This window comes from Ursus maritimus, unplaced genomic scaffold (assembly GCF_017311325.1).
Source record: "Ursus maritimus isolate PB19 unplaced genomic scaffold, ASM1731132v1 scaffold_26, whole genome shotgun sequence".
NCBI lineage: Eukaryota > Metazoa > Chordata > Mammalia > Carnivora > Ursidae > Ursus > Ursus maritimus.
The window spans coordinates 19929552-19936634 of NW_024425119.1; the positions used below are offsets into that span (position 1 = coordinate 19929552).

At 42.8% G+C, this 7083-nt stretch overlaps 1 pseudogene; it reads right to left on the reverse strand.

Annotated features, from left to right (window-relative positions):
- Positions 1-594: 594 nt before the first annotated feature.
- LOC103665223 lies at positions 595-3327 on the reverse strand (annotated as a pseudogene).
- Between the last annotated feature and the right edge of the window lie 3756 nt (positions 3328-7083).

Sequence of the window (7083 nt, forward strand, 5' to 3'; positions counted from 1 at the left end):
AGACATATGGCATTTGTTTTTCTCAGGCTTACATATTTCAATTAGCATTATACCCACCGAGGCCATCCATGTTGTTACAAATGGCAAGTCCATTTTTTTTTAATTTATCAGTGGGGCTAGGGTTGCTTCCATATCATGGCTATTATAAATAATGCTGCAATAAACATGGGGGTGCATATACCTTTTCGAACTCAAGTAACTAAAATGGTTTTGCACAGAGAAGGAAACTATCAACAACAAAAAAAGGCAACCTAGTGAATGGGAGAAGATATCTGCAAATGATATTTCAACAAGGGGTTAATACTCAAAATACATAAGGAACTTACACAACTTAATACCACAAAAAATCCAATTAAAAAATGGGCAGAGGACCTGAATAGATATTTTCCCAAAGAAGACAGATGGCTAACAGACAAATGAAAAGATGCTTAGTATCACTAATCATCAGGGAAATACAAATTAAAACTGCAATCAGATATCACTTTATACCTGCCAAGACAGCTAAAATCAAAAAGACAAGAAAAATAAGTGTTGCCAAAGATATGGAGAAAAAGGAACCCTCATGCACTCTTGGTGGGAATGTCAACTGCTGCAACCACTATGGAAAACAGTATGGAGTTTCCTCAAAAAATTTAAAACAGAACTACCATATGATCCAGTAATTCTGCTACTGCGTATTTTCTTAGGTAATCTCTACAGCCAATGTGGGGCTCAAACTCGCCAGTCTGAGAGCAAGAGTCATGCTCTACTGACTCCACCAGCTAGGCACCTCCCTCCCTAGTAGATATTTAACCAAAGAAAATGAAAACACTTTTTCAAGTTTCTTTTAATACTAATTTTATAAAAATCCAGTAAGCACCTACAGCCAAAATTGAAAAGTAGGAAGTTAAAAAAAAAAAAAAGGACAAAGAGCAAAGATACATCCTTCACTCTACCATAAATACAGAGCTCTATTAGTGTTCCCCCACCAACATCTCATAGGAGCCCTAGATTTCCATGTGCTCTAGAGTTCTCCCCATTACCGTGTAGGGGAAGCAGTCTGCTATTCACTTGTGATGATGTCAAGCCAAATATGGATTGACACTACTGAGTTCAAGGTCTACAGTTTGGGCCCTTAAGTAGTGTAAAGTGACCAGGCTTTGCTGGATCCCATAGCTGAAGTCGATAGCAAACCCAATCAGCATCCAGACACCACATCTCAGCCAGGTGCCAGCTGTCATCTGCATAAGGCAAACATTCACAAAGATGCTCAGGAGTGGGAGGAGAGGCAGAGCAGGGACCTTAAAGGGAAGGGGAGTGGAGCTCTGTGGCTGTCCCCAGATGACCCCAGTGATCCCGGTGATGAGTACCAGGAGCAACACAACCACTGTGATGGGACGTGGGTCTCCAGAAAGCAGACCTGGCCAGTGGGCCAGCACCAGGCAGAGGAGAGTCAGCAGCAGAGCAAGCAGTGAGGAGCAAACATAGACAACCCGGCCAGAGAGTGTAGTCGGGGTGGGGCTGCTTGGGAAAAATAGTCCCTGTAGAGTCAGCTTCTCTGCTGCAGGTCCCTTCTCCTCCTGCACTTGCGCTTTATTTCCCCCATTCTCCTCCAGCACCTCTGTTTCATTTTTTCATCTCTCATCTCAGGCTGATGCCTGATGATGAGAACACAAAAAGTTACCAGGGAATAAGATATCAGGGTTCCAATTGACATGAGGTCCAGAAGATCAGCGAGTCCAAAGAAGAATACTGTGGTTGCTGCAATAATGCCAAAGATCACAATGGCTACAATGCAGCCATATGTGCCAATATGGAATCTGGCAAGAACAGGGAATAGGAGACCATCCTGCGCCATCATGTATATCACCCGATGTATGGGGAACGTAAACCTCCAATAGGTGACAAGAGAAAGACTACAGTAAATTGAAAAAGCTACAACATAGTAGGCAGGGACCCAGCCAATATGGAGAAATGCCTCAGGCAAGGTGCTCCCAGGTGGAAGCTGGTACTAAGGCACCATAAAGGTAAGTGCCGTAGAGACACCAATTTACAAGAAAAAGCATGTGAACAGTGAAACCACAATGCCCATGGGGATGGAACACTGGGGATTATGTGATTCTTTGACTCTAGTAACAATAGTGCTGAAACCTACAAATGCATAAAAACAGGCAGCTGATCCTCAGAGAAGCCCCTGGAAGCCAAAAGGCATGAATCCTCCAGAGCCCAGAGAGCCCAAACAAGAGGTGTCATTGAGTCCAGCCCTTACGTAGTCCTCTTCTGTGAGCTTGCAGTTGTGCAGGTCTCCCTTAATGAAGCCAAAGATAATGATAAAACTGAGAACCAAAAATTTCACCAATGTGATCAGTTTGAAAACTATGTAGTACTCACGATATCTCAGATTTTGAATTTCTGTGAGCAACAACAGAAGGACCATGGCAAAGTAGCCTAGATTGTCTGCCAAGACTTGGGGAACATGCCGTGAAATGCTCTCATTCCAGTTCCCAATCAGGATGTCAAGAGTTAAGGTCCAGACCTGGATCATAATGAATGCATCAGCAACAAAGGAGAGAATGAGATTTCAGCCAGTGATGAAACCCCAGAGTTCACCCACAGTGACATAGGTGTAGAGATATGCAAAGCCAGGATGGGGAACCCAGTCACTAAACTCTGCATAGCACAGCCCAGCCAACAGTGAAGTCAGGCCTGCCACCAAAAAAGCAGATCACAATGGATGGTCCTGCTTGATTGGCACCTTAGTAGCCAGGAAATACACACCAACACCCACTGTGCGGCCCACACCCAGGGCCACTAAATCCAGAGTGCTCAGTTTTATGCCAGTTTCAAACTCAAACACTTCCTCCAGCGAATGTCTGCATATGAGCTTTCGACCAAACCTGAGAAGTGCCTGACGCAGCATTCTAGCTGGAATTGAAGAGGATTCTAAGGATCAGGGAGCTGTAGCAAGCCCAGGGAGCCAACAGGGTTGGATCTGGTTCAGTGAGGCTGAGTTAAGCCAAGTTGGATGGGGGCTGCCGAGGTCCCTTGCTCAGGCTTCAAAGCTTGTGCTCCATATTTCTTCTGGTAAATATTATCCTTCCATAATGCCTAAGGAGACAATAAATATTTACTGAACAATGATGTTCAACCAACCAACGGAAACTCAAAACACATATGTAACTTGTTGCAGCCCACGTAATACAGAAAATGACACCAAAAGACACCATAGAAAAATCAATCCTGCTTTTCCCGCAGAAAAACTACCAAATACGTCCCAACATTCTGATTTTTTAAAAATTTTATTTTTCAGTAGGCTTAATCCCCAGCATGGAACCCAACATGGGGTCCGAAATCACAACCCTGTGATCAAGACCTGAGCTGATATCAAGAGTCGGACTCTCAACCAGCTGAGCCACCCAAGCACCCCAATACTCTCCTTTTTTTTTTTTTTGCTTGTAGTATTCTTTTTTTTTTTATAATGATTTTTTATTATATTATGTTAGTCACCATACAGTACATCCCTGGTTTCCGATGTAAGGCTCGATGATTCATTAGTTGTGTATGGTGCACTGGGTGTTATATACAACTAATATTCTCCTTTTTTACACACCACATGAAACTCAAATACCATTTGAGTTCATAAGTCATGTAGCTTCATGTACTAATTAGGTGGTAAGACACAACAGGGCGTGATTGTATTGGGCTGTATGTAATTCACATGCAGGATATGTGCACAGTGCCTGAGCATGAGCAATGACATATTAATTCATAGACTAGAGGGCATCATTGCAATTATAGAACCATTTTTTATGTATCATCAGAGTTTAAAATACTTATACCAGTCTCTCAGTCTTAAAACCCTTAGCCCCAACAGCAGCTAGCCTATGTTAGATGTCACTTGGGCCACTTTCTCCATTTTCTGCATCATCCATTCAGCTGTACATCCATTTAGATGGCCAAGAATCTATAGTCTGCCCCTTCCCTTTAGCCACATAGGCCTTCAGGGGCTCAATGAGCAGAGAGGAAGAGGGAGAAAGGGTGTAACCACCTGAAAGAAGGAGAGGACCAGGCTGTCTGGGAAGGAAACACTGGAGAACTGGGTGCAACAGCCAACCCATGGTCCCTGATTAGAAAGAGAGAGGAGCCAGAAAGGCTACATTGTGAATTCTGGCATTCAATTAACCTCACCCAAAGCAACCAGATAAAAAATCACTCCGATTTTTAAGTGAACAGTTATAAGAATGTGATCCATAGGGAGAAAAATAAGTCACCTAGCTCAGGAGCTTACAACCTAAGCAATTCCTTCTGTCTCCTCCTCTCTGGGTTTCAGGAGAGAAGGTGAGCTCACTTCTGCAGAGAATCTCCTCACTGACCACACTGTGCTCTCTACACACCCTGTGTCATCTGTGATGTCAGCTGCCAGGGGCCTGGGGATTCTGCCCTGCTCTGTGAGCTTGTAGTAAAACACTCACTTGTAACATCCTATGAATTTTTCACAAGCAGTTATTTTTAACTCATTCAAACTGTTGTCTGAACGTTTTCTTAATGAAAGAATCCTGCATGTGGTTCCCTCATCCCCATTCTCCCCTGCTGCTATTCAAATGGCCCCCTCCTCAAGGGGAACAAGGCTTTGTTCACAATTCACAGAAATGCCCAGGAAATGAGAAGTGGAGAGCAAAGAAAGCAGAGTCACGCAGCCTCCACTCTCCTCCCAACACAGCCTTTGGTTTTGAGAGAATTGTAGGAAATGTTGTCAGAGGTTTTTAAAGACAGAAAGCTCAAGTCAAAATTGAAAAGTCTTCTCTATAGATAATCAAACGGAACCCTGGAGTTATGGGCCAGACCTTCTGTCTACAAATCCATCTAGACTCCTTACTTGCCACTCACCAGTTGCAATGTTATGATTTATCAACAAGCACACAAGATAGATAAGAAGGGTCAATTCTTAACTTATGGAATCTTTCTACACTATTTGTGGTATTCCTGATCCATGACCAGGCTTCATGGTTCCCCACTGTCCTTCCTTCACATCCTTCCTTCGTTTATAATCTGATCTGTGCTGATTCCTGCAGCCTCATCCCCTGCCCAGTTTCTGCTCCAGATTCCCGAAATTTGGCACTCACTGTGTTCCCTTCCCCATAATACCCTCGTGGCCCATTCATGGATCTAACCCCGACTTCTCTTTCATTTCCCGGCTCAGCAGTTGCTTCCCCAGGAAGCCTCCCCTGACCCTTATGCTGCCCTTCCTATGTGCTCTCCTAGCACTGGGACCTCCCCCATGTGTCACTGATCCAAATGTACCCAAATTCCAGGTCAGCTGCTGGTCTCCTCCATCAGACTGTGAGTTAGGTGCTCAATAAATATTTGTTGAACGAATGACCACGCTGAGAAGAGAAACCTGAAAGAGGCCATAATCCAGAATTCCTTTCTACTGGACATTGAGATACATACTTTGTAGCCAAGAAACCTTTATAATCCTGGCTCAGGTAAAGTTGTACATGGTATTACCTTCCTTGTGGAAGGTAATAACCTTAACCGCATATCATTCATATCATGTGATGATACCTTAACCACATATCATTCATGGTTTTTGGTATTTGGTGTTTTGTAAAGAGAGAAAGGACCAAACGGAGGTGTAAAGTTATACATGGTATTACCTTCCTTGTGGAAGGTGAGCAACATGGATAGTATGGAGGGGAAACCAACTGTGATGATACCTTAACCGCATATCATTCATGGTAGGTACAAACCACACATAAGTGATAAAGAATTGTTTGCCTTTGAGGACACTTGCTTTAAAATATCTGGTTGCCTTGGATTATAGGCAATGAACCCCCATGCCCAGTTAGAGAAGCCCTACTTTTTTTTAAGGCATCATGCTCAGGCCCTATAACCCAGATAGAATATCCTAAGGCAGAAGTTCTTACTTTGGGGAACAGAGGCCGGCATAATGAAGACACCTGGGGACATTTTCAAACTTCAGATCCTCTCCCTCTGGAGATTCTTTGTCCACTAACACTGTACTTCCCATGACTGCTGCAAACCACCCCAAATGACAAGAAATTGTCCTCAAGTTCATGGAGAAGGGATTCTAAAAGCTTCTTTCACAGGAAGGCAGCACAGTTGAGTCATTAGGAGCGAGGTTCTGCAGGTTTATACTACCCAAAGCAATCTACACATTTGAAGCAATCCCTTCAAAATATCACCAGCATTTCTCACAGAGCTAGAACAACCCTAAAATTTGTACGGAACCACAAAAGACGCCAAATAGCCAAAGCAGTCTTGACAAGGAAAAGCAAAACTGGAGGCATCACAATTCTGGACATTAAGCTGTATTACAAAGCCATAGTCACCAAGAGAGTATGGTACTGGCACAAAAACAGACACCTAGATCAGTGGAACAGAATAGGAAACCCAGAAATGGACCCACAACTCTATGGTCAAATAATCTTCAACAAAGCAGGAAAGCATATCCAATGGAAAAAAGACAGTCTCTTCAACCAATGGTGCTGGGAATATTGGACAGCAACATGCAGAAGAATGAAACTGAACCACTTTCTTACTCCATACACAAAAATAAAGTCAAAATGGATGAAAGCCCTAAATGTGAGACAGAAAACCATTAAAATCCTATAGAAAAACATAAACAGTAACCTCTTTGACCTCAGGCATAGCAAATTCTTACAGACACGTCTCCAGGAGCAAGGGGAAAAAGGCAAAAATGAATTATTGGGACTTCATCAAGATAAAAAGCTTCTGCACAGCAAAGGAAACAATGAATAAATCTAAAAGACAATCTACAGAATGGGAGAAGTTATTTGCAAAGGACATATCTGATAAAGCGTTATTACACAAAATCTATAAAGAAGATATCGAACTCAACACCCCAAAGTAAATAATCCAGTCAAGAAAAGGGCAGAAGACATGAACAGACTTTTTTCCAAAGAAGACATCCAGATGGCTAACAGACACGTAAAAAAATGTTTAACATCACTCGGCATCAGGGAAATACAAATCAAAACCACAATGAGATACCACCTCACACCTGTCAGAACAGCTAAAATTAACAACACAAAAAACAACAGGTGTTGGTCAGGATGTAGA